Genomic DNA, 27,225 nt, shown 5'->3' with positions numbered 1-27,225 from the left:
GAGAAATTATGATTTAGCTGACACACTTACTGAGTTGAAATTATATGTTAGGAAACTGAACTTGCAATTATTTTTTAAGGACAGTAACTTCAGTGTTCAAAATAGTAATGTAGGAAGGAAAAGTGTTTTTAACCCACCCCTTCACCCTGTAATTTCAAATTATGAGGAAATCTGTACTACTGACATTTATCAACAATTCCAACATTCTAATAAAAAGTTTTACAACATTAGTAGAGAGGAGGCCGTTCTCCTTTTTATGAAGTGAGACAGAATTATGCTGTTCAGGTTATGAAACCGGACAAAGGGTGGGTGGGGGGGGTGATTGTGAACAAGGTTGACTATGAACAAGATATGTTAAACATCTTGTATGGTACTGAGGGGTATGAAACAGTTTCTTTGAATTAGGTTTCTATAGCACAGAGGAAAGTGCAACTCTTTCTGGAAGAGACTGTACCAAGGGGTAATTAATGAAGTGACTTATAAATACCTCTTAAATGACCATCCAATCATCCTTATGGTGTTTGGTATTCCAAAAACCCACAAAAATGTATATAACCCCCCCCCCCTTTACAGGGTAATAGTAGCAGCTAAGAACAGCATTACTCACCCCCTTAGCAATGTTTATTGAAAGAGTGATTCAACAAAATTTGAAACCTATGGATTATGTGTTAAAAGACTCGTGGGATTTCCTTACTAAAAATTAAGCAAGAGTTTTACAATGATTTAGTGTGTTTTTCATCAGTATCGCATGACGAAGGATTAGAGTTGTTTAGGGATGCCTTGGTAGAACTAAGGACCTTAAACCTAGTTTAGCTAACTTTATGGTAGAAGGTATGGAGATTATTCTTAAGAACAATTATATGTTTTTTGGAGATGAATTTGAAAGACTTGGTAGATTATTTAGATGTAACCATCTTTAAAATTAAGACAGAGGGTATGTTTGGCTCTAAATTTTATAGGAAACCTACCTTCTCAAGTAGGTATCTTGATTATACTAGTCAGCATCCGCCCCACATTAAAAGAAATATTGTAAATGGCGAAATGGTAAAAGCTGCCAGAATGTGCTCTGACTAAGCACATTCAAACTTGCAACTTGCTAATTTAGTCAGTATGTTTTTTTAGAGAGAGGTACCTGAAGAATGTTCTTTTAGAAATGGGAGAAAACATCTTGAATGAGTGGGGAGTAAAATATATTCCCCTCTTGAGGTGTAGTGAAGGAATAGTTGGGCACAAGTACCAAACACCTGAACATTTTCCCCATTCTTTGTTCATTCATTTTCATGGTAAAAGTGATGTCTTGAAAGAGATTTTAACACGAAATTGGACCATTTTTAGAGGCAACACAGAATTTTTTGAACAATTTGGGGGGGGAACCAAAATTTGTCAGGTAATTTAAAAAACTTACTAGAGCATCCGATTAAAAGGCATGCTGACAACAGCACTTCAGGGTGACTAAAAAGTGTAGTGTGTGTAACTACTGCAAATACATTAATCAGGACAGTAGTATTGTTGTTGGAGCCCCCCACATAGTTTTTCTGAGTTCAGGGAATTGCAGTATACATGGTGTTGTGTATATTGCAGTGTGTAAAACCTATAACTTTTATTTATGTGGGGAAAACAACTAGAAGTTTACAGAAACACATCTATGAGCATTTATATGCAGTTAAGAATGGTGACAATAATAATGCACTATGTAGACATAGTAATGGGACTTGTCAAAGAAAAAATTTTAATTTTAAAATTGGTATTTTAGAAAGAATTATGAAGGATGTGAAGGGAGGTTACTGGGAAAAGAAAATTGAGAGTGAGCTCAGATGCCAGTTGAACCATCTTTTTATATTCGTTGAATAAATGTGCTTTATATTAGGATTCTGAGCCTTATTGGTCACACCACCTGTGGATTTGTTGTTGCAATTTTGTTTGATGTTTATGACTAAAAATATTTTCCTCAGTAATTTCCATTTTAGTAAAGAAGTTTCACCAACTCTTCTTGGCTCCATTTTCTGCTTGAGAGACTCTGTTTTCAGCTATGGCATGGACCAGAGTCCCGCTAAAACTCTCTACTTACCCAGTCCACAAGAAGAAAAAACTTGTCCAGGAGACTTTAGCTTCCTTCTTGGCTCAGCTGCGGATGAATGATATAGCTGTGGCCATCAGCTGTTCCTCAGACATTTCAGGTTTCTTTCTGGCCCCTCTACTTTTGCTCCTAGGGATGCCACTATGGAGTTGGAGTCAAGCTTATCCTCTGCGGCTGTACATTTGGCTTTGTCCTTAAGGGGAGAACTGTCCTTCCAGGCTTTGGGGAAGGTACTGGGTAAGCAATGTTTTTTTGCTAAGCTACATTGAGGAGCCTTTTTTTCTGGTGTATGGGCTAGGCTATTTTCCTCGGGGGGGCTTCTCCTAGAAGAAGGCACAAGTGTAGACATTTTTCCTATTCTAGAACAGGTAGCTGGCTGGATTTGGCAATAGTATTGTTGAGAACATTTCAGTCTTTGAGTGAGGAAAACTGTTTCTTCCTTATCAGATTCTGATTCCCAGTCTGAGGAACAGGATTTGGACTGGGACTATGTTTCCTATATTCCCTCACTACAGGTGAAGATTTTGATTCTGAAGAGGGCATGACCTGAGATTCCCATCCTCTAGAATGGCCTTTTTTAATACCATTGCCAGTATATGAGGGACGTTGTTTTAATGTGAACAAAATATATATCTGAATCTCAGCAAAGATATTTATTACAGGTGGATTTTCCTCTACCTGCACCTCATATACATACCTTTATATACCTGTACCTATATATAGAAAATATATCTATATGTTATTCATACACCTGTACCTTTCACATTTTGCCAACCTTTGAAGATGCCTTTTTAACAGTCTTATTAACATTCCTACATCTGTCCCTAAAAAAAGTATGATCATTTATGTAAAGTACCCCAGTCCCATGATTTTTTTTCTAACTGTAGAGCAAATCCTGCAGTAATTTCCTTGTCAGTTTCATCTTCTGCAAATGACTTTCAGCTGTCAGCGTGAACTCCTGACAAACTGTGAAGGGTTTTGAATAAGTTTGGTGAAAAGTAGTTTATTTTTTCTGTATTGGCCTTCAGAATAGCAGGATTGTTAGCCACACGTTTAAGTTTTTACTGGCTTCCTAGGATAATTTAAGAAATGTAATTGCTGATCTTCTTCTTACAGGTACTAAAACTTTTCTTTGTTCTGTAGCATCTACTGTGTCTCTGATAATCAAACATTATTTCATATGTGTTGTTTCCTGGGCTACTGCCTCTGTTTTGAGAACATTTGCTTGCTTTGCAATTCAGAATCTTCCAGATGATATAAAAATGATATTTGAAATGTCTCTCTGGACAGAGAAGTGTTATTTGGTCCTACCTCTGCAGAAGCCCTTAGAGGATTTGATGAAAGGGGAAAGTTAATTCAGGAGGTTACCAAGATATTTATTTTATTTATTTATTGATTTATTTACAGTTTGTTTGCCAGGATAGTCCACTGAGCCAAAAGAGCACATTTTCAATGGACTCCTTGGGAGAAAAGCTCCAACAAGGTTAAAAATTAGACGTTGTAACAACAAAAGATATTACATAGATGTCCTTCAAGGATGCATCTGCAGTCATCACATATGGGTTGTCCTGCCTCAAGCAGCCCTTCGGTCGGCCGGATTCCAAAGTTTGGGTTCGGCGTCGGCTGATGTCGCCCCTTCCGCGACGTCAGAGCGCCTGGGGTATAAAAGCGTCAGCCGACACCATCTTCCTCAGTCTTTCTTGCCGCGTGGTGCCCGAAGCAGAAGCAATTCGCAAGTGCCGGTCGGCCAGCTCCTGTAATTCAGCTAAACTGAAGACTTCAAAAGCTAAGTACCCCGTTGGGGACTCTTTCTTGCCTCAGCCGATGTCAGATAAAATTAATAATTGTTTAACTTGTGGGAAACAAATACCTCATAAAGATTTCCACTCTTACTGCCTACCTTGCCTAGGCCCAGACCACGACGTCTCGACCTGTTCCACCTGTGCTTCCTTCAACTAAGACGTCGGTCGGAGTTTGCAGAGGAATTTTTTGGGGCTAGTTTTGCTTACAAAATGTCATCGGAGACTCCGACTTCACATTTAATGAACAAACGCAAGGACAAGGACCGACACCCGCGGTTTCGGCTGAAACCACGGCCAGGCCTACCGCGAGTGTCTCGGTTTCGGCTGAAACAGAGTCCTTGGTACTACCGTCCACCGAAACCGTGCAACCGACAACCTCGGCCCCGGAGGCCTCTACTGCCTCGGTTGTTGAATCTCCTTTGGAATCTGGTGTCCAGGAACCTTCCGGCACCATTCCCTTAGACAAAACTACACCAGCACGTGGTGCAGCCAGGCCTCCTGCATCCATGTCTATTAAGGCATTTTCTAGGGCTAAAGCTGCTAAACACTCAAAATCTATGCCTCCCAAGGTTATCCCTCAGGGACCCACTACAGGTTCTCTAGTCTAGCAGAGGACCTTATTTCATTAATTAGAGGCTCTCATCCTCATCCAGACAGGGGCTCTCAACCTTCTACAGCAAAAAGGCCCAGGGTTGAGCCCTCTGATCCCCTCTCCTCAGATGAGGCCTCTGATGGCTCTGCCCTCTCGGACTACCAGGAGGAGGCTTTTTCGGCCTACGAGGATTCAGATGCAGAGGAATCTATCCCTTTGGCCTCCCCTCCTGAAGAACTGTCTTTTGGGGAAACTTTGCACACTATGAGGGAGCATTTCCAATGGCAGGGCCAGGAATTCTCTGATTCCAGGAAGAGATTAAGGACCTTCTTGCATTTGCCTCAGCATAGACCTTTGGCTATTCCCCCTGTTTTGAATGTCATCGATGATGTGTACTCTGAATCTAGCACAACCCCTGACACTCTCCCTCCGGCTGCTGCCAAACCCGATAGGTACTACAGGGTCCTGGAATCGCATCTTTTCCTTTACAAGACCCACTCTGCTGATCCAGAAACTATTTCCCAGGGCCCTAAAGGGGTTACAGCTGTCACTACAAAAAAAAAACACTCCCCTCTGATAGGGAGTCCAGGGCTTCAAAGCAATGGGGTAAAAAAGTGTATACTTCTGCTACCCTTTCTATGAGGGCTTTAAACTGTCAATTTCATATGATACAGTACCAAGAATATTTGTTAGATGAATTGCATAAAAAGCCGTCTTCTCCTGAGCCTCTAGATCGCAAATCGCTTTAGGATCTGGTACATAACTCTCAACAGGTTAGCAACCATTTCTTGCAGTGTGGTTAGGATGCATTGGAAGCTTCATGTAGGTCAGCTATGACAGGTGCAGTCATACGTAGGCATGCTTGGCTGAAGGAACAATCTCTGCCAGACCATGTTAAAGCAAAACTTCTGGATGCTCCACTGGAAAAGCAAAAGTTATTTGGCTCCACTGCTCAGGAGGTCTTTAAGAAATTTGAAGAAAAGGCAAAATCTGTACAAACAGTCAAAGATTTTATGCAAGTCCAACCACCAAGATTCAGCAGAAATTGGCCTTCCAAGAACTGGTCCTTTCCAGACACAGACAGATTTCAGAGAGGCAAGAACAGGCGTGCCAGAGGTAGAGGGCAAACTAGAGGCTCCTACAGAGGACGTCAATGGCAGCCTCCCAACCAGAGAGGTAGTGCAGGGCATACAACTGCTGCACAAGGACAGACTCAATGACTTTACCTTGACACCGCCAACCAGGGCTCAATTGAAAGCACCTTTGGGCGGAAAGCTTTCCTTATTTTCAGAAAATTGGCACATTATTACAAGGGACAAATGGACACTACAAATAATAGACAAAGGATACAGGTTCCATTTCCACACATTACCGAAAAGAAAAGGCATGCCAGACCTGCCACCAAATCAAAGGGCAGAGGCTTTGAAACAAATCTCCAACTTAATGAGAATGAAAGCAATAGAAAAGGTTCCTCTTGCAGAACAAGGCCAAGGATTTTATTCCAGACTCTTCCTTGTTCCAAGAAAAGAAAAGCAATGGAGGCCTATTCTCGACTTGTCCGCACTAAATACTTATCTCATTGTGCCAAAATTCAAAATGCTGACTCTACAGCAACTCCTTCCCATGCTGGGCAAGGGGTCTTGGCTGGTAACTCTGGACCTCAAGGAGGCATACCTGCATGTCCCTATCAGTCAAAGCTGCAGAAGACACCTCGGATTTCTTGCAGGTTCAGAGCATTATCAATTCTCAGCATTGCCCTTTGGCTTATCTACTGCGCCCAGAGTATTCACGAAATGCCTGGCATTAGTAATTGCACACTGCAGACTTCAGGGGATGCAAATATACTCGTATCTGGACGACTGCCTTTTACAAGCGGACAGCCGACAAACTTTGGTAAAACACTTGAATTATGCCATCTATCTTCTTCAGGCCTTGGGATATACAGTCAACATTCACAAGTCAAGACTTGTACCATCCCAAAGAATAACCTTTCTGGGTGCGGATCTAGACACAACCACCCAAATGGCTTTCCTCACAGAAGAAAAACAAAACCCAACTACCAGATTACTTCACAAACCTGTCAAGACAAACTCAGCTGACTGCAAGAAAAATCCTGCAGGCCCTGGGTTACATGGCTTCTTGCATTCTTCTGATTCCTCAAGCAAGGCTACATATGAGGAAACTCCAATGGTACCTAAGGAGTTTATGGACTCAGCACAGTCACAGCTTGGAAACTTTGATACCACTCATCCCATGCCTTCAAAGGGAATTTCTGTGGTGGGCCCAAGCAAGCCAGTCAAACAGGGGTTTGCCCTTCAGCAAACCAATAGCCAGCCATACTATTACAACGGATGCTTCAGACCACGGATGGGGAGCGCACATGGAAGGAAGATGCATTCAAGGGCTATGGTCACAAAAAGAGCTACGCATGCACATAAACCAAAAGGAAATGCTGGCAGTGATACATGCAATCGAGGCCTTCAAGTTATTTCTACATCAAGGCCACCTACTAATAAGGACAGACAACACTACAGTTATGTGGTACATAAACAAGCAAGGAGGCACCCATTCCTACCCTCTTTGCAGACTGGCAATGAATCTATGGAAACTTTCCTTGACTTTCAATATACAGCTGCAATCCCAGTTTGTACCAGGAAAGGACAATATACTGGCGGACAGCTTAAGCAGGAACATCATGGATGCACACGAATGGATGCTCCACCCAGACATCTTCCATCAGATAACACAATCATGGGGGAGACCGTACATAGACCTCTTTGCCTCCCCACACAATCATCAGTTGGAGAAATTCTGCTCAAGGACATACCACCCACAAGCTTGGAAAGTGGATGCCCTCTCTTTCAGCTGGAGAACTCTAACAGTGTATGCATTCCCACCTCTTCCATTAATGACCAGGGTCTTACTGAAGATCAGGGCAGAGCAGCCAAGAGTGATTCTGATAGCTCCGGACGGGCCAAGGCAGCACTGGTACCCATTGTTAAAGAGCATGTCACAGACAAAACCATGGCTTCTGCCACAATGGCCGCTTCTCCTGACACAGCACAATTACAAAACTCTGCATTCCAACCTGAAAACATTACAACTAGCTGCCTGAAAAATACCTTGACTCATCACCAGGATAAGCTATCCAAGAGAGTGAAAGATATCATCATGGAAGCTCGCAGGCCTTCCACAAGAAAGGCATACTCAGCAAAATGGAAAAGATATCACACCTGGAACATCTCAAAGGGCCTGGATGCAACAGTTATGAACATGGCACATATCCTGGAATATTTGGCAGAAATGCTCCACAATGGCCTGTCTTACTCTTCCATTAAAATTCATGCTTCAGCAATTTCAGCAGAGTGCAATACTGATCCACCTGTCTTCTCTCATCCTCTGCTAAGACAGTTTTTAAGGGGAATTAAAAACATCAGTCCTCCAAGGAAACCACCAGTGCCTACTTGGGACCTTAACTTCGTGTTGGAAAAACTAACACTGCCTCCCTTTGAACCAGCAGCATCTGCAGAACTACAGTTCCTCTCTTGGAAGACTGCCTTCCTTCTGGCCATAACCTCAGCAAGAAGAGTATCTGAGTTACAGGCCCTCATGGCAGTACAACCATTTCTTATTTTTCATCAAGACAGAGTCTCATTGAGAACCAATCCTTCTTTTATGCCAAAGGTAGTATCTAGGGTCTCATTAAACCAAGCTATTCACCTACCTACCTTCTTTCCAAATCCACAAAACAAAGGGGAAAAGCTTCTGCACACCCTGGACATACACAGGCAGTTGCGCTACAACTTGGACAGAACAAAAAATTACAGAAAAACTGACCAGTTTGTAGCATATGCTGCTGGTGCACAAGGAAAAGCAATTTCAAAACAGACAATTTCAAAATGGATAGGGAATTGCATTCATTTCTGTTACTCCTTTCATGGAAAAACTGTGCCAGCTAACATTAGACCTCATTCGACCAGAGCCACAGCCACCTCCACAGCCTTCTTAAGAGGGGTGGCTACCAAGGACATTTTAGAAGCTGCTACATGGAGCTCCGTGCATACATTTTCCAAGCACTACAACTTACCTTTATATTCCAGATCCATAGCAGGCTTTGCTACGGCAGTCCTGCAGGGCATTTTAGCTACACCATCCTTTACATAGATCCGCCACCCCCAGATTGGCTATGGTATTCTACCCATATGTGATGACTGCAGATGCATCCTTGAAGGACATAGTACAGTTTTGTACCTACCATAAATGTAGATGTCCGATAGGTATGCATCTGCAGTCAGGTTTACCCTCCCTCCTTCCCCTCTGTGGTATTTCTTGGGTACATTCCCCTCTCATAGCTAGCTGGGGTTATCTATTAAGGTGTATTTGTTTTTATATATGTATATATTTTGTGCATGTTTGGAATTTATTGCATTTCTCCAAATTTAGCCTTCTTTAGAGGGCACCTGGCATCTGGGGCAAGAAAAACTGAGGAAGATGGCGTCGGCTGACGCTTTTATACCCCAGGCGCTCTGACGTCGGGGAAGGGGCAACAGCCGACGCCGGACCCAGACTTTGGAATCCGGCCGACCGAAGGGCTGCCTGAGGCAGGACAACCCATATGTGATGACTGCAGATGCATACCTATCGGACATCTACATTTATGGTAGGTACAAAACTGTACTTTTTAAAACATAATAGTATCCAAGAAATAAAAATCGTATTACAAAAAAAATATAAACCTTTTTTTCAGACTTATAATGGTATAGCATGCGTCAGCAAGAGAAAAGAGGGGAAGTTCAGGGTGATAGGAGGCAGTGTAGAAGTAGAAAGTATGAGGAGCTTGGGAGGGAATTGGCTAGAATGTGGAATAAGTAGTAAGTGAGGATCCAGGTTGTAGTAACTGAGTGTTCGTGTGGGAGGATAGAGGAGAGATGGATCAGAAACGTGAGGAGAGGCGAAGAGAAATCAGGAGGGGTGGGAGCATGAGCATTCCCAGTGCGATAAGAGGTGAGAATGGAGTAGTGTCTTGAAGGAAGAGTGGTCATTGGTGGTACAGATTTGTGGTGGAAGGGAATTCCAGTGCCTTGCTAGAGAGAAGGATAGCAGATGTTTACCTGAGGTGCTTACAGGTTTGTATAATTCAAGCAGGTTCTGATTGTGGCGCCTGAGTAATCTGTCTGGTTGGTGCATTTTGAGAGTGGAAGCGAGGGAGGGGCAAATAAAGGGTTTAAAGATGAGTTTATGTGCATAAGTAAGTTGGATGTAAAAGAGGTAATTGGGCAATTCAAGCCAATTTAGTATGCGGGGGGCATTACAGTGGTTGGTGGAGGATCTGTTTCCAGAGGCAAACTTTGCAATTTTGTTATAGCAAGAAGCTAGTTTTGTCTTTAGACCAGATTGAAGGTTAGTAAGGGGGGGGAGCACTGCAGAAGAGGGAGGGAAGAAGGAAGGTGGTGTAGACAGTATATGTCTAGTAGAGGGGGTGAGATAGTGGTTTTGATGATAAAGCATACCTAGTTTTTGGTGTGTTTTCTTTGTTTATTTGAAGATGAATATTGAATTTTAATTGATCATCAGTAAGGACGCCGAGTAGCTCTGTGTTGTGGGGTACGATTTCAATTGATGTATTGTTTTGACTAGTTATGAGGAAGGAGTTCTTGTCAATAGTGGTACATTTTGTGGGGGTGAATATCATAATTTTAGTTTTGAAGGCATTAAGTGCTAGGTGATTATTTAACATCCAGCACTCGGTAGAGGAGAAGGCTTCTTGAGTTAGTGTCAGAAGTTTGGGAATGGATTCATCGGAGCAGATTATTGTAGACTTGTGGACATATTGGACAAGCTTAGCATTAGGAATAAACTAGTGGAAGTAATTTATGAGTATGTTGAATAGAGGGAATAATATAGAACCCTGTGGCACACCTTGTTGGAGTATTTAGGAAAGAGGGTATATGGTTTTTCCACTTGACAGCTTGGTACCTGTCAGAGAGGCAACTGGTGAAGCAGTTGGTAGAGAAGGTGGATAGGTTAAGATGAGAGAGTTTAGACAAGAGGAAGGGTATGCGAGATAGTATCGAAAGCCTTGGGTAAGTCTAGCAGGAGGGTAGATACAAGATTACAGGCGTCGCGTGCAGAATTGACAGTTTCAAGTAAAGAGAAGAAAACCGTGGTGGTGCTGTGTCCAGGTCTAAATCCATGTTGTATCAGGGTTAGGAGGAGGTTATCTAGGAGGTAGGTAGGTAGTTGTAGATGAATACACTTTTCTAGAATTTTAGAGATAGGAGAAGAGGATGGCAATGGGACGGAAATTAGAGATGTTGATATTGTTTCCCCCTTTGTGAAGGGGAATGAAGAAGGCTTTTTTCCAGAGTAGTGGTGCATAGGATTCTTGAATGGATCAGTTGATTAAGATGGACATGGGGAGGGCTAAGCCATTGGCAGCAAGGTTGAGGAAATTAGATAGGAGGTATCTGGGGCATTTGAACATGGTTTCAATTTTTATAGGAGTTTTTTTATGGTAAAGATAGGGATGGGTTAGAGAGTAAAGGTGGGGGGTTGAGAGGTATTGGTGGTAGTGGAGGGTGTGTTGGGGGAGGTAGGAGAATGCAGGGGAAGGTATGTTTGTTGAGAAAGATGTGGTTAGTGTGACTATTGACTCTATGAAGGAGGAGTTAAATTGGGTAGCTAAGGAGAGATCAGAGGTGTTAAGGATCTGGGCATGGGTTTTCTTTTTCACCAGGATGGACGAGGGTCGAGATACTATTCCAAAACTTTTTCGGGTTAGTATAGTAATTATTTTGAAGTAAGAAGTAAGATTTCCAGTCAAAGGCTATGTGTTTGACTTTATTACGGAGTTGCTTATAATCATTCATGGAGGAGGAGGTTTTGTATTTCTGGTAAAGTTTCCATTCTTTGTTCTGGAGGTGCATGAGCGTTATGGTCTGGTTATCCAAGGAGGGTTTTATTGTGTTTAACTGTTTTAGTTGTAGGGGGAGCAAAGTTATTTAACAGGTTGATGAATGTAGTATTAAAGTAAGTAACAGCATTATACAGGGGTAGGGATTTTAGAGAGTTTCAGTTTGTGTTTTAGAGAGTTGGAGAAGGTTTGAGGACTGAAGTTTTTCATGGAGTGAGTGGATATATAGTTGTGATTTATATGTAGAGGGGAGGGAAAGCGATAGGTGAATGTGGGAAGATGATCACTAAGAGAGTCTGGAAGGGTACTGCTGTCAGAGGTAGTGGGGGGGTGAGAAACTAGTATCCAGTCTAGAGTGCTGCCGGAGGAGCTGTCCTTAGAGAGTCTAGTAGGTGAGTTAATTAGCTGGGTGAAGTTATATAGGTTTAGATTTTGGGAGGTTGTGGGTGATTGAGTGGTAGTCCAATTAATATTAACGTCACCCAGGATTATAGTTTCATTTTGTATGTTGTTTGAAAACTAGGAGAGGATTTTCTCAAGAATAGGGATGTTGTTGCCGGGGGAAATATATAGTGCAACAATACAAATGTTTTTGTGTTTTAGTTTTAGGAAGGCTAGAGTTAGCTCGGCAGTATCAAAATGGGGTATGGTCTTAGTATAGGGTGTCCTAGATAAGGAGAAAGAGGAGAGCTACTCCATCACCTTTCTTATGGGTTCTGTCATTTCTTACAATACTGTAGTTGGGAGGAGTAATTTCAGGGTCAGTTATATGGGGTTTTAGCCATGTTTCAGAGATAGAGAGAATGTCAGGATGATTGTGGAGGAGCCAGGCATGGAAGCTGGGAATTGTGTTGCATAAGCTTTGGCCATTTAGTGTTGGAAAATGAATAGATTTATGCAGGGGGGAATTGGGTGATAGGGATGGGCAGGTAGGCTGAGTAGAAGATGATCCAGGGTTTGGATGGATATCACCAGAAAGAAGTATAGAGATAAGTTGAAGTAGGTGGAAGAAAAGGTGTTTAGAGTGCTTAGTAATTGATTTTAGGTCAAGGTGGGAATTAAGGTTGGGAGTGATTGGAAAGGGGGTAGAGTTCTGTTAACAGGAATGAGTCGCTTTGAAAAAAGAAGAATTTTATTGAAATTGTAGGTATAGGAATAGATGAGATTTATGGGGATGATTAAAGCTTATGGTAAGACGAGGTAATGTGGATAGGGGGAGTGAGATGAGTCAGGTAGAGGTAGGAGAGGAGGAGTGGAAGAAGTATTAGGGAAAGAATGTGTGTAGGCTTGAGGTGCATGATTGTGCAGTGGAAGTCCTGAAAGTTTATGGGAAGATGTATTTATGGTTAGGGTTTGAAAGATGAAATTGGAATCTAATAGGAAGGAGTAGTGAGATGAGTAGTGGTGGTTTGGGTGGAGAAGGAAGGGGTAGGGATTAAATTGGAAAAATGGTGGATAATAGGAGAGATGCAAAGATAGGTGGGGAGAGATGTGATTAAGGAAGAGGTATAATTGGTCAACTGGGAGTGGTTTTGGGGTGTATAAGTGTAGATGTATTGGGGGTGGGTGGAAACTGGGGGCAGGCTAGGAAAGCGGAGTGAGTCTGGAGGGCGAACGGAGCAGACAGAGCTGAGGAGGAGGAGGGAAAATCCAAAAGAAAACCAGTCAGTGGTCTGGAATCTAACAATGGAGCGAAGCTGCAGAAAACTTCTTAGTAAGAGATTTCAAGACGTTTCCTGCTCAGTTTTCTATTTTATTAGCCTTAGTTTTTATTTATTTATTGAAGTAATAGTTGCCCGAAATTTAGTAGGGAGGGGACTGGATTGTCTTAGCACTAGGGCATAGTGAGCTAGAGGGGAATTATGCTGGAAGGAGAAAGAAATTCCGGGGAACTAGAGTGAAACAGAAAAGGAGGAAATGGATATACAGACAACAGGACTGGGGAAAATGCTATTACCTCAGTTAGTATATAGGGCTAGACCTGCGGGAAGTGGATATAAGCTGTGTGTGAATGCTGCCACCTAGTGGTGAAATATTAAGAGATGAGGGAAAGGAAAATTACAGCAGTAGGCTGCGATCGTACATGCCAGGAGTGAGATACAATTGTCTACAATGACTAAAATAAGCATGTACTGTTAAAGATAGCACGCATACACGCTGTCAGAGTCTGATAGGGAAAAACAGCAGGTTGTTGACTGTGCTGAAGAGCTTAGAGTTTCAGCAATCCGTCTTCCTTTGGAGAACAGGTTTCTTGCTGGAATTGAGACAGTACAGGGAGCACCCGAAGAAAGCAGACATAGGGCAGGGACAAGTTGTAAAGAGAACGGGATTGTTTAGTGTGAAAGAGGAGAAAAATACAGGAGAACATCAAGAATGAAGATAACAGGAAACAGATAAGGGAAGTAGAGTAGTAATGTGTTGTACAAGAGCGAACTTTTGAAAGGTTAACGGTAGAAGTGACAAGGATAATAGAGGGAGAGCTATGTAAGGAGAAGGAGAGCAAATGAAGGGTATAATATATAGAGTACATAGGTTATAGTTGCACCCAGGTTACAGGTATGCAGATTGTAAAAATAAAAGCAATTTAGTACATAAGCATTGATTAGGAACACTTTATTGTAAGTCATATAGGACACCGGTCAGTGAACGTCTTTCAGCTAAGCATAAGGAGTTGTATTTAAAAGCCTTATAATAATTAAAAGCAGTTGAAACCCGTTAATTAAGCATAGCTGGAAAGGACATATAACATGCGGCACACTGTCAGCATTTATGTCTATGGGAGTATGACTGAGATGAGTGGTTGTAAATATGGAACAGAAGTGAATGGAAGTGAGGCATTGTTCACTTATCTTCTTTTTCTTTTGGCTGTTCCCGTTAGGGGTCACCACAGTGGATCATCTGTTTCCATTTCTTCCTGTCCTCTGCATCTTTCTCTATCACACCAGCCACCTGCATGTCTTCTCTCACCACATCCATAAACCTTAACTTAGGCCTGCCTCTTTTCCTCTTACCTGGCAGCTTCATCCTTAGCATCCTTTTCCCAATATACCGAGCATCCCTCCTCAGCACATGTCCAAACCAACGTAATCTCGCCTCTCTATCTTTGTCTCCAAACCATCCAACGTGGGCAGATCTCACTGGTGTCACAGTACCCTCGTACATACTTCCCTGCCACTCCCGACTTCCTCATACAATACCACAACTCCTCTCTGGACACCCTGTCATATGCTTTCTCTAAGTCGACAAAGACACAATGCAACTCCTTCTGACCTCTGTACTTCTCCATCAACACTCTCAGAGCAAAGAAATGTAAGGCTCTTTATAGAGCTGTAGTTTTGATGAGGACTCTGAGGAAACATCTAGTATGAGCACATGGAATTTACTTGTGCATGCTCTTGGGAATACTTTGTGCCAGTTAGTGAAGCTGTAAATAGAACATGTCAGTTCCAGTAGCTAACAGAAACAGTGCAGGACACTACAAAATGCAAAAGTATGGGTTTACACAAGTTAACAGATGACTAGCTAAATGACCATAGCAGAATGAACAGCTTAGCAAAAACAATTGTAATGCAGCCTACATATAGTCTAACTAGCTGAGTGCAAGTATATTACAGCTATTAGTATATAAGCGTAGATTCAGTAATAGGTACCAACAGAGTTGCGAACCGTGCAGAGTCTATACCAATCAGAATATATACAAAAGCAGTCAGTGTTGTTACAGCATTTCTGAGAATGTACTCTTGATAACTGAAATAGCATACATGGTTTTGCAAGTCGAAATTTCAGAAAAAACACTTACCAACAAGAGAGACATGCAGCCTAACTGCAGGACTGTGCAGTGGGTTAGGGAGCAATTTAAAAATGGTGCCACAGCTAGCACCACTATGATATAACTTTGGTGGAGGAAGTTGCCTTAGGGGAGGGGACAGGGAGGGAAATAATAGAGGGTAAGGTGGGGGAAAGTTTAAGGGGTATGGAGCTGAGGAGGAGGGAGAATCCCAAAGAAAACCAGTCAGTGGTCTGGAATCTAACAATGGAGCGAAGCTGCAGAAAGCTTCTTAGTGAGAGCTCAAGATGTTTTCCTGCTCAGTTTTCTGTTTTGTTAGCCTTACTTTTTATTTATTTAATGAAGTAATAGTTGCCTGAAATTCAATAAGGGGGCACTAGATTGTCCGTAGCACTAGGGAGTAGTGAGCTAGAGGGGAATTAAGCTGGAAGGAGAAAGAAATTCCAGGGAAATAAAGTGAAACAGAGAAAGGAGGAAATGGATATACAAACAGGACTGGGGAAAATGCTATTACCTCAGTTAGTATATAGGGCTAGACCTGCGGGAAGTGGATATAAGCTGTGTGTGAATGCTGCCACCTAGTGGTGAAATATTAAGAGATGAGGGAAAGGAAAATTACAGCAGTAGGCTGCGATCGTACACGCCAGGCATAGCCGGCCTTAGGCATAGGCCAACTAGGCAGCTGCCTAGGGCGCCGCTGTAGCAGGGGCGCTTTTCCAGTATTTACTTGGTATAGGTAGATCAGAATGGGGGCACCAGATGGTGTGGTAGGGGGCGCCGTGGAGCCCTTTTGCCTAGGGCACCAGTTGAACTAAGACCGCTCCTGATGCCAGGAGTGAGATACAATTGTCTACAATGACTAAAATAAGCATGTACTGTTAAAGATAGCACTCATACACAATGTCGGAGTCTGATAGGAAAAACAGCAGGTTGTTGACTGAGCTGCAGGAGCTTGGAGTTTCGGCAGTCCCAGGACGTCTTTCTGTAGAGAAGAGGTTTCTTCCTGGAACTGAGGCAATACAGGGAGCACCCGGAGAAAGGAGACGTATGGCAGGGACAAGCAACAGGTGAGATGAACAGCCTAACTGCAGGACCATGCAATGGGTTAGGAAGCAGTTTAAAAGGATATTTCAACCTTCCTTCTTTTTCATAGTACAGCAAATGCTTTTCTGCCAATTCAGGTTTCTCTCAAAACGCAGAACAAACATACACAGCAAGGTTCAGACAAACACAGTTTAAAACAATGGCAGGGAGCCTTGAAGAAGAAGAAAGGAGAATCCTACCAGAACCAGGAACAACCTAAAAAAAATCAGACTGATTATGACACCCTGTGGATTTTCTCCCTCCACACCATGACAACCCCATAAAAAATGTGTTTGTCTTCACTGTCCTTTGTGACATCAGGTAATGTCATACAGTTGGATTTTGAGAATCATGTTAATGGATTACAGCTGGCAGTGGGATTCCCTCCCTCTTTTTCAAGGGATTCTTCCATATTCCCTTCTGTCTTGAATCAGATGCTGTCTCAGGGGTAATCAAACTGGCTCCACCAGATCAAACAGGGAAAGGATTTTATTCAGTTTTGCTTTTTTTCTGGTGACAAAGAGCATCCTTGATCTTTCTTTTGTAAACCTTCACATCATAATTCCAAAGTTCAAAATGTTTTTTCTACTGTCTGTTACTCTTCATTTCTTCTTCCAGTTTTCTGCTAACTTTGGATTTAAAAGATGGTTTCCATTACATTCCAGTCAACAATGATTTCACATGCCTTTTGCCTTTCTCTGACTGGTTTGCCTTTTCAGTGCATTGGTTTGCCTTTGGGTTATCTACAGCCTTGAGTGCGTTTCCAGCGTGCCCGGTGCCTGTATTAGCCCATTGCAGGCTGCAAAGTATTCGCATTCCCCTTATTTTGACCATTGCTGGATTTTTGCAGATTCTTTCACAGATTGTCAAGAATCCCTGGTTGTGGTAATGAACCCTTTTCTCTGTCTAGGCTATCAGGTGAACAGAAAAAGTCTTCCCTCATTCCATCTCACAAGATAGTGCTTCTGGTGTGTCTTCTAGATTTAACACTTATGATGGCCTTCCTCACTCAAGACAAAGAGAGTTACAGGAAGCAATTTCAGGTATTTTCAATCCCATCTCTGGCATCTACCACACCCACAACTATTTTTGACCAGCTCCACAAGAGAGAGATTCATTGGTTTATCAGTTTGGTTTGGACTCAACATCAGCAACTGCTTTCAGTTCACATTCCAGTGCTGGTGTTCATAAAATGGGAGATAAATTGGCAAGTAAATAAGTTGCCTCTCAACCCAGGTCTTCCCTTCTGCCTTCATCTCCCACTCCGTCTGTAATGGCATATGCTTCAGACTTTCCTTGGGAAGTTGTGTCTAAGGGGTTGAAAGTGCAGGGTCTGTGGAACAAGCAGGACAAGTTAAACCCACATAAATGTCAAGGTGATGATGACTGTGATACATGCTGTCAGATCTCTGAACCAGCTAAGCAAGACAAGTTAAAACCACATAAATGTCAAGGTAATGACTGCGATGCATGCTGTCACATCTCTGAACCAGCTAAGCAAGACAAGTTAAACCACATAAATGTCAAGGTAATGACTGCGATACATGCTGTCACATCTCTGAACCAGCTAAGCAAGACAAGTTAAAACCACATAAATGTCAAGGTAATGACTGTGATACATGCTGTCACATCTCTGAACCAGCTAAACAAGACCAGCTAAACAAGACAAGTTAAACCATTTAAATGTCAAGGTAATGTTGACTGTGATACATGCTGTCACATCTCTGAATCAGCTAAGCAAGACAAGTTAAAAACACATAAATGTCAAGGTAATGACGACTGTGATACATGCTGTCAAATCTCTGAACCAGCTAAGCAAGACAAGTTAAAACCACATAAGTGTCAAGGTAATGATGACTGTTGATACATGCTGTCAAATCTCTGAACCAGCTTTGGACTCCAGGCTGAGTGTTAGTAGTAACTGACAGCATCAGAGTGATGTGGTATATAAACAAGGAGAAGCTAGAGTTTATCCCCTTTGTAGATTAGCCATGATAACCTGGAATCTAGCAACTCAATTCATCTTGTCCCTCCAGGCTACATACATACATTTTGTTAGAGCAAAACATTGTGGCAGATGAGCTAACCAGGAGCACCAGATCAGACCATTGTGAACAGAAGTTACACCTGGGTGTCTTCCAGGAATTGGATCTTTTTGTGGGGAAACTCCTCAAGAAGATCTGTTTGCCTCCAGTCAGAATACATAGCTGAACAATATCTGCACCAGGACTCCTTGCACGCCAGCTTGGAAGGCAGATGCCTTTTAATTTCCTTGGATGGTAATGTTTCTGTATACCTTTACACCCTTCCTTATAATAAGCAGAGTTGTTCTCAGGATTCAGAAGACTCTGCAAAGGTAATTTTGGTCACCTCATTTTGTATTAGGCAACAGTGGTTCTTCCTTCTTTTGAAAATGGCCAAGGGTAGTTACCACAAGCTTTTTAACACAGGAGAGGGGGATTTTATACACCCCCAATATTCAATATCTCAAACATTTTCACTGAGAATGTTTTCTTTGTTCAGTAGTCCTGCGGTCACTACATCAACCCAGATACTGCAGAAGCTCGGCCCCATGGACAAAATCCGAAATGTTTTGACTGCAAATTTTGTCTTTGTACAATGACCTGGGGTCACTACATTGACTGCTGAAGCTCTGCCACAAGGGCCAACTCCCAAACATTTTCACTGAGAATTTTGTCTTTGTAGAATGTAAGCAAATTTAACTTGAAGAACCTTGCTGCTTATTAACATCAACTAGTCAAGTACATGACTGACTGTGCTGAAAATTCATTTTTAAAACACACATGCACACAAATCCAGCAGAGTTGTCCTGTATGTGCCAGTTACTTAGCCTTCCTGGCTAACAGGTTTCTGCATTCAGGAAATGAAAGAAAACCTGTTCTACTCTGCTTATTGCTTTCTATTGCCTGATTAGTGTCCGTTATACTTTGATCTGAGGCAAATTTGTTGAACTACCCCATCAACTAACATATACGCAGCTACTTACCACCTGTAAAGTTATCCAGAATAGATCTGCTTGTCCAGCACCAGTTAAATTTTACACAAAGATGTTCCCAGTCGGTCATTACAATCCAGTGACAAGAAAACTGTCTCCACAAACGTATGAAATTGCTGGGCATTGTCTGTACTTGCACCATGTTGCTAAGGCCTGGACTGCCTTATCTGTGTGCATCAGATCTATACTCTGCCTCCCCATCTTTCAAAACCATTCAGAAAGGTTTCCTAGCCAAAAGCTGGCTCTGTTCTTGCTCAACAGCAGGATACTCCAAGATAAACTAAATCCCTTAACTTTTCATACCTGCATCTCCTTACATATCACTGTTTCAGTATTCTTTGCAGTAGGAATCCCCTGCCAGGGGTAGCTTGATGTCCGGCCAGTATGCTAAAGCTGTAGATCATAATAGGGACATTGTATGTCACACACATATGTTCCCCTTGTTCAGCATGGGGTATAAAGCTGATGTATGGAAATACCATCCTCAGAGCTTCTTTGCCATCAGTCTGAATGCTATCTTCAATTGTTGTTCTGAACACTTGTTCTTCTGCTGATTTCCAAGCTGTTTTTTTTCAGATAAGTGTTCCTTTGTGGGTTTTCTTCTTGTCTTCTTTTACTTGTGATTGTTGGTTTCTTGTCATCAAGAAAGGGGAAATGCCAGTGTGGGAGACAGATTCCCCATAAGGACTGTCACAAGCAGTGTTTCATTTGCTTAGGTGCTTCTCACGACCATACGTCTTGTCCTAGTTGTCAGATGTTTGTTCCAAAGACTTTGCTTAGTCATCTGTCCTCTTTAGCCATTTATCTTGAGAACCAATGTCTTAAACTGTTGGCTCAGGGTACTGTGGTGGAATCACCCCAGCAGGATGGCCAGCCATCTGCAAAGAAGATGACCAAGAAAACTCAGTCAGATTCTTCAGCTGTACCCGACTCCACCAGACGTTTCTCTCAAGGTTGGTGAAAGCCCAGAGGATTGTCCGTTTTTTTCAGTTGGATTCCCCTGCTGTGACAGTTTTGGAGGCTGGCATGGATCCAGCTTTTTACATGTCTTCCGAGGTCTTGCAGACATTTTGGATGTTCAAGGGGAACCACGGCTGATTATATATGTAGGGCCTAGGGGTGTTCCACAAATCCTTGTTAGGAAAGAGATTCCTACTATGCTTATTTAATGTAGGCAGGGATCTGAACCTCCTAAGATCTTTAGGGCTGACGTCTCCTTGAAAACAAAGCAGAAAACTAAGCATATTTGTCCTGCTCTTAAGGACCCCCAGCATGAATGGCAAGATTTCGCACATGGTTTGTTTAATGTTTTTATGGCTTTGAAGCCCCCCAAGGGGGTCTCTGTTCCTGCTCCCCTTTGGTCTTCTACTCCTTCTAAGATGTCTAGAGAATGGAGAGCAGGTTTCCTCGGATGAGGATGTTGATTCTGACGAAGAATACTTGACCTTTTCTTCCCAGATTCCCTCTCCTTTAGACTATGGTTTTGAGGAGGACTGTATTGGCCCTGATTCTCCCTTTGAGGAGATTTCCTTTGGAGATACCATTTCCCATATGATGGGGTTATTTAACTGGGACTGCACTCATCCATATGTCCAGCAGAGGTTTTATGAACTTCTTCAAATGGAATCTCCTAAGCCCTCTGCTGTCCCTTCTGTTCTTGCTGCCTTGTTGGGTACTTTTTCTTCAGCTTCCCAGGCTCCTGATTCTCAGTCTCCTGCTCCAAAAACCTGATTGGTTTTATAAGGTGTCCCTCTGCTGACCCTTTGCTATTTATGTTTCTTCTGATAAGCCATCTAAGGTTTTTTATTCCCCACTGACAAGGATAGCAGAACCCTGAAGAAATTGGGTAAAAAGTAGATATTGCTGCTACCCTGGCTTTTCAGGCTGTAAATTATGAGACACACTTCACCAGGTATGTTTTGGCTCTTCTCTCTGAGGTTTTTCCGGTTATTTCTGACCTGCTTGACTTTGAGGGGAAGAATTCAGCTCTTTCTTTGTTAGGGTCCTCTTCTCATGTAGCTCACCATTCCATTCATTCCAGTTATGATGCCTCTTCTAAGGCTACAGCCTTTGCTTCTGTATTGGGGTTGGGAGGATGGCCTAATGGTTAAGGTGTTTGCCTTACAAACACAAGGTGCAGGGTTTGATTCTCACAAGGGATAATTGGCTAGCCTTAAAATAGCTCACAAGGGCAGTTAGCTTAGTATGAACATGTGAAGGTATTCCTGGCCTGATGAAATTAAGGCCAAGCTGATGGATGCTCCCCTAGATAATAATCTTTTTGGCTGTGCAGCTGCTGAGCTTTTTAAGTTCCTTCAGGAGAAAGGGTAAGGCTGTGCAGGAAATTAAACATATTATCTTTTCCCCGTTCCCAAATTTCAAACGAACTCTCCTAGTAAGCCTGCTTTTGTCTGTAGGCAGTCTTGCCCACCTCCCAAGGGTAAAAAGGGTGGTAGGAAGGGCTCTCCTGCTAAGTCTACTCAAACTCCTGCAGCTCGGAAGCACCCTTTTCTAGACAAGCCATGCTCTGTCTGTCTTTTTCCCTGCCTCAATTTTGATCCTCGTTCTTTTTTCTTGTCTCTCCAAAATTGGTTAAGGATCACCCAAGAGTCTTGGGTTCTATCCATCATGTGTCAGGAGTATTGCATTGTTTGGAAATCCTTCCCCCCCCCCTTTTTGGGAATTTCTCAACCTCCTCATGAACAGCTGCCTTTTTTCCAGAGATTCTTCAGAGCCTTTTCTCTCTAGGAACAATTCAGGCAGTTGCAGCTCCTCAAAAAGGGAGGGGATTTTACTCCAGAATGTTTCTGGTTCTCAGGAAAGACGGCACCTGGACACCCATCTGGGTCAATCTCAGATCAACACCTTTTTGAAGGTTCCCGCCTTTTGAATGCTATCCCTTCACACCTTGTTTTGGTTCTATATTATATAGTTGAAGTTCCGTAACTCCGAACACCTAATAGTTACAGAACTTCAAGTATGTAACAAAAATAAATAACTACACAACGGACAAAACAATAACTTGTAAGCAAGGGGGCCAAGCCCCCTGCTCCCCCCCACCCCACCCACTACTTTACTATACCAACTCCGAGATTGCACCACATTGACGTGAATGGAAACCTCCGCTTACAGAGATTTCCATACAAACGCTCAAACGTTTACAAATTCGAATGTATGGTCTCGAACATATGTGTTTCGAACTTGTAAAAGTTCAACTACGTGATAGGAACTCCTTGTTTCCTCTTCTACTTCCTCAGCCTTTCCTAGTTTCTCTAGATGTCAAGGATGGCTATCTCCATATCTCTATTCAGGAAGTTTTTATGTTTCTCTGCTGCTTCCTGGCATTTTCAGTTCTCTAGTTTGCCCTTTGACCTCTTTTCTACCGCAAGGGTCTTCACCAAATGCGTCACTCCTGTGATTGCTTTTTGCAGGATGAGGGGAATACAGATCTTTCCTTATCTGGACGACCTGCTCATTCAGGCTTCCTCTCCAGAGATTCTGCTTCATTATCTTCACTGTGCTGCATGTCTTCTGCAAAGCCCAGGGTTTACAGTCAATTTCCAAAAATCATTCACAACTCCTGCTCAGGATCACATTTTTCTTAGGTGCAGGTTCCAGACTATTCCTATGCTGGGATTCCTGCTCCCTCCCAAGGTTTAGCTCTGATTGCTTTCTTTTACTCTGGTCTCCATTATAGCCAGGAAGTTTCTCGGGGGTGTTGGGTACATGGCTTCCACCATTCCTATGCACCTGGAGACCCAGGCCAGGTTTTATGTGAGAAAGCTCCATTGGCTCCTAAAGTCAGTTTGGCTTCAACATCCTCATCCTTTGGATTTTTCGATGCTCCTTCTCCCATGCCTCAAGCTGGAGCTTCATTAGTGGATTCATCAATTGTCCCTAAACCTACGACTTCCTTTTCAACCTCTAGTCTCAGTTGAGGTACGCTTTTCAGATGCCTCAGATGCAGGATGGGGGGCCTTTGGTCACTTCATCAAAAGAAGGACCATATCAGTATCAAACAGATGAGATCTCTTTACCTGGCCATTCAGGCCTTTTTTTTTACCTTTTCCTTCCAGGGTCCCTGAAAGTCTTCACAGACAGTACCATAGTGATGTGGTACATCAACAGGTAAGGGGGAACATGATCTTACCTCTTGTACAGACTAGATAGCTGTCCATTATCAGGTGACTCTTCAGGAGGTTTATATTCCTTCAGACCAGAAGATTGTGGCAGATTCTCTGAGCAGGTCCATAACAAAAATTCACAAGTGTATGCTTCACAGAGATGTGTTTCTGGAACATTGTCCACCAGTGGGGTAGTCCTGAAGTAAATCTTTTTGCCTCTGCTCTGAAAAGACAACTTCCTGTCTCTTGCACTGAAGTCCCATGTCCTCTGGGCTGGAAAGTGGACGCTCTTCTTTATGCCTTCCCTCCCCTTCCTTTCATACTGAAATTCTTATTCAAGATAGAGCAGGATGCTCCCAAAATCTTGTTGATGACTCCTTTTGGCCCAGACGCCATTGGTTCCCTCCTCTTCTACACTTAGCCAAGGGCACTCATCACAAGTTACCTCACAGATGGACCTACTCTCACAAGACAAGGGGTCTCTAATCAATCCCCGCATGTCCACTGTTCAACTGACACTGTGGGTGATAAGGCTTTGATCCCTTTTAGGCACCTTTTTTCTGAGGATGTGATTCGGGTTCTGCAGGAGGCCAAGAAACCCACAACCAGGAAATCTTATTTATCCAAATGGAAGAGATTTTCTCCTTAGTGTCATACTTGTAACCAAGATCCACTTTCTGTGGAAGTTCCTTTGGTTCTGTCTTATTTGTGTGAATTGCTCAGTGCCGGGTTAGTATACTATTCTGTTAAAGCCCACTTGTCAGCTATTTCTGCTTGTCTGCCTTTGACTCCCCCTTTGGCTTCTAGATTTGAGAATAGGCAAGTCCTTAAAGACATCCCTCATATTTGACCTCTCAGGAACCCTATTCCTCCTTCCTGGGACCTTAATTTTGTTCTGGAAAAATTGACTCCTTTTGAGCCTGCAGCTTCAGCTTCCTTACAGCTTTGCTTTTACAAAACTGTTGTTCTTCTGGCCCTTACCTCAGCCAAGTGGGTGTCTGAGGTGCAGGCCCTTATGGCTATTCCTCCTTTTTTTTTTTTCATTAGGACAGGGTGTCTCTTTGTACTAATCCTTCTTTTATGCTTAAGGTGGTTAATAAGTTGTCTATTCATTTGCCTATTGTTTTCCCTTCTCTGCAGTCTGCTAGTGAAAGGATTCTTCACACCTTGAATTTGCATAGACAGCTTGGGTATTGTTTGGATAAAACTAAAGCCATTTGTAAATCTGAACAGCTTTGTTTGCTTTCCTCCTAGAAATTTAGGTTTGGCTGTTTCCAAGCAAACTGTTTCATCTTGGATATCTAAGGCCATTTCCTTTTGTTGCTCCTTTCATGGGAAAATCCTTCCTTCTTCAGTTAAAGCTTATTCTATCAGGGCTCTGGCTTCAACTCATGCCTTTTTCAAAGGTTTGGATACTAATTCCGTTATTGAGGCAGCTACTTGGGACTTCAGTGCATACTTTTATGGTTTTGTTGAGGTCTCTGCTGGGCCTTCCTCCTCCACCCATCTTTCTTAATGTGCTTTTGTACTGTAAAGAATACTGCAACAGTGATATGGAGCAACATACTACAGTTGTGTAAAATAAAGTACAGTTGTGTAAAATCTTACCATAACAGCAGATGTCCTTCTCCTCACTGTTACAGTATTCATTCCCTCCCTCCCTCACCCTGTTTTCTTTCTCCTTCTGGATGCACATTTTACTTATTCCTCCTTGGACTGTTGTTCCTCCTGGGCCTCTTCACTTCTGAGGATGATATGTCCATACATCACCTTTATCTCTTATGTGGAAAACAGGGAGCGTATGTATGACATACAATGTCCCTATTACACCCTAAGGCTTTGGTCTACTGGCTGGACGGTGGGCTAGATTCCTACTGTAAGGAACACTGCAACAGTGAAAAGAACGACATCTAATGTTATGGTAGGATGTTTCACTACTGTCCTGTCCTTCTTCACTCACTTCTTTACTTCTGTCGGTTTCTTTCCCCTGGCTTTCTCTCTAAATATACCATAAGCCTGCTTTTCTCTCACTTCATGTTCCAATTCCTGTTAACTTTAATTACTCTGTAAACTAGGTAAAATTTCTCTAACTATTAAATCATTGTCATATAACTTGTATGTACTCATAACCTGTGATCTGATGTCAATTTTCATTCTGTCCTCAACCTTTGGGTTTGGATCCAATCCTCGAATCCGACTCAGCTGTCTGAAAGCTCATGGCGATCACAAAAGCTCTCAAGCAACTGCCTTACCCACAACGCACCTCCCTCAATTACTTCAGATCTTATTTGCAGCTTCCAGTGAAAGACCTGTTTTTTCTTGTGCTCTCAAGTGACTTAAAGCGAAGTACTTTATTATTTGTTTCTGTTTTTTCCTCTATTTTGTGTTGACCTTTCTTAATCTGCTACTTTACACAAATGTGATTCTTTCCCTTACCTTTGTACTCGCTTACAGTTTCCATATTACTGATAGTACTTCCCTTCCTGTATACACTTAGGTGTATTTTCTTACTAGCATTGTTGGTAGATCTCGCCCCTTAATTTCTTACAAAAAAAGTTTAGCTCTACTTTTTATGGTAAGTTCCTTTCTGAGAAGGCCCCTCTAGGTTTCAAAAAATGCAGAAAGCGCGGCCGCAAAATCACTATCTGTGACTGTGTGTGTAACTATTGTCTGGGTCCTCTCCACCTGCAGGACTGTTCTATATATGTCACCCTTTCAATCCTAGGGCTCTTACTGAGCACAAAAACAAATTCATCCTCAAGGGATTATTGCTGTCTTCATTCTCTGAGACAATATATGCAGCTCCTCCAAAAAAACAAAAGACTGCTCTGCCATCTCCTAGCACTTCTTCCTCTTCTTTCAGAGCGTCAGAAAAAGCAAAAAAAAAAAAAAAGAGACCTCCTTCGGATCCAACTGACTGTTTGGATCCAAAAAGGAGATCTATCAAGCTATCAGATTTGGCCTCCCACTCATATCCAAGACTTTCTAAATCAGAGTATTTGGATCCATCCGACTCTTCAGATCCAAAAATGAGACATACCAAACTCTCAGATCTGACTACCCACTTGGATATAGGACCTGCTGAATCAGACTATTTAGGACAGGCCTTTCCCTCGAAACCTAAAAAAGAAATCTTGGATTGCAGCACTTTGGATTAGACTTTACAGATTCCATTACCAAGGGCTCATTACTCCCCATCTAGATCCCATCCCTTCCAGGGTTCCTTCTCTATTTTTGTCCACTCGCTCTTCCAGAAGCATAACCAAAGACAACATGGAGAGGTTGGTGAGGAGGATTCTCTTGGCACAGTGTGCGCTTAGCATCCCATTGGCTCCTTCCCCTCTGGGTCAGGAGATCTGACCATCCATAACTCTAACTTTGCAGATTCCTCCTTCGACTCGCATCTCAGTCTTGGAGTCCTTGGATCCGAGTCATCTGGGTTCATCTGCCTTGGATCCAAGAGCTTCTGTTCCCTTGGATCAAAGGCTTCATTGAGTTCTTTGGATCCAGAGAGCTGTTGGAGCCGAAGCTACGGTGTCGGGTCTGGGGTGCTGCAGTCGCAGCTACGGTGTCGGGTCTGAGGTGCTTCAGTCGAATCTGAGATTTTCGTAGCTGTCTCTGCAGCTTGGCAAGGGTTAGCTTGGCTCCGACTCTGGCCTTGGAGATGTGTTCCTCAGAGCAGGGAGGGACTTCAATCCAGAGGTTATTACCTTTGGACTCCTGGTCCTTTGCTTCTCTGGGGGAGTTCTGCTTTTGAGGTCATGGAAAGGGCTTTGTCTGCATCTCAGACAAAGATGGTACACATCATCTCCTCGGATCCTCACACTGTTG

General features: G+C 42.7%; 1 protein-coding gene across 1 annotated transcript in view; it reads left to right on the top strand.

Annotated features, from left to right (window-relative positions):
* Positions 1-27,225, top strand: part of OCRL (OCRL inositol polyphosphate-5-phosphatase) — a 2,544,778-nt gene that overhangs the window by 2,235,560 nt on the left and 281,993 nt on the right. The window lies entirely within an intron of this gene.

Source organism: Protopterus annectens, chromosome 15.part0, assembly GCF_019279795.1.
Source record: "Protopterus annectens isolate FY-2018-M chromosome 15.part0, PAN1.0, whole genome shotgun sequence".
In the NCBI taxonomy this organism is placed as follows: Eukaryota; Metazoa; Chordata; order Ceratodontiformes; family Protopteridae; genus Protopterus; species Protopterus annectens.
The sequence above is the reverse complement of the archived record's forward strand: the minus strand, read 5'-3'. Positions and strand labels throughout refer to the sequence as shown.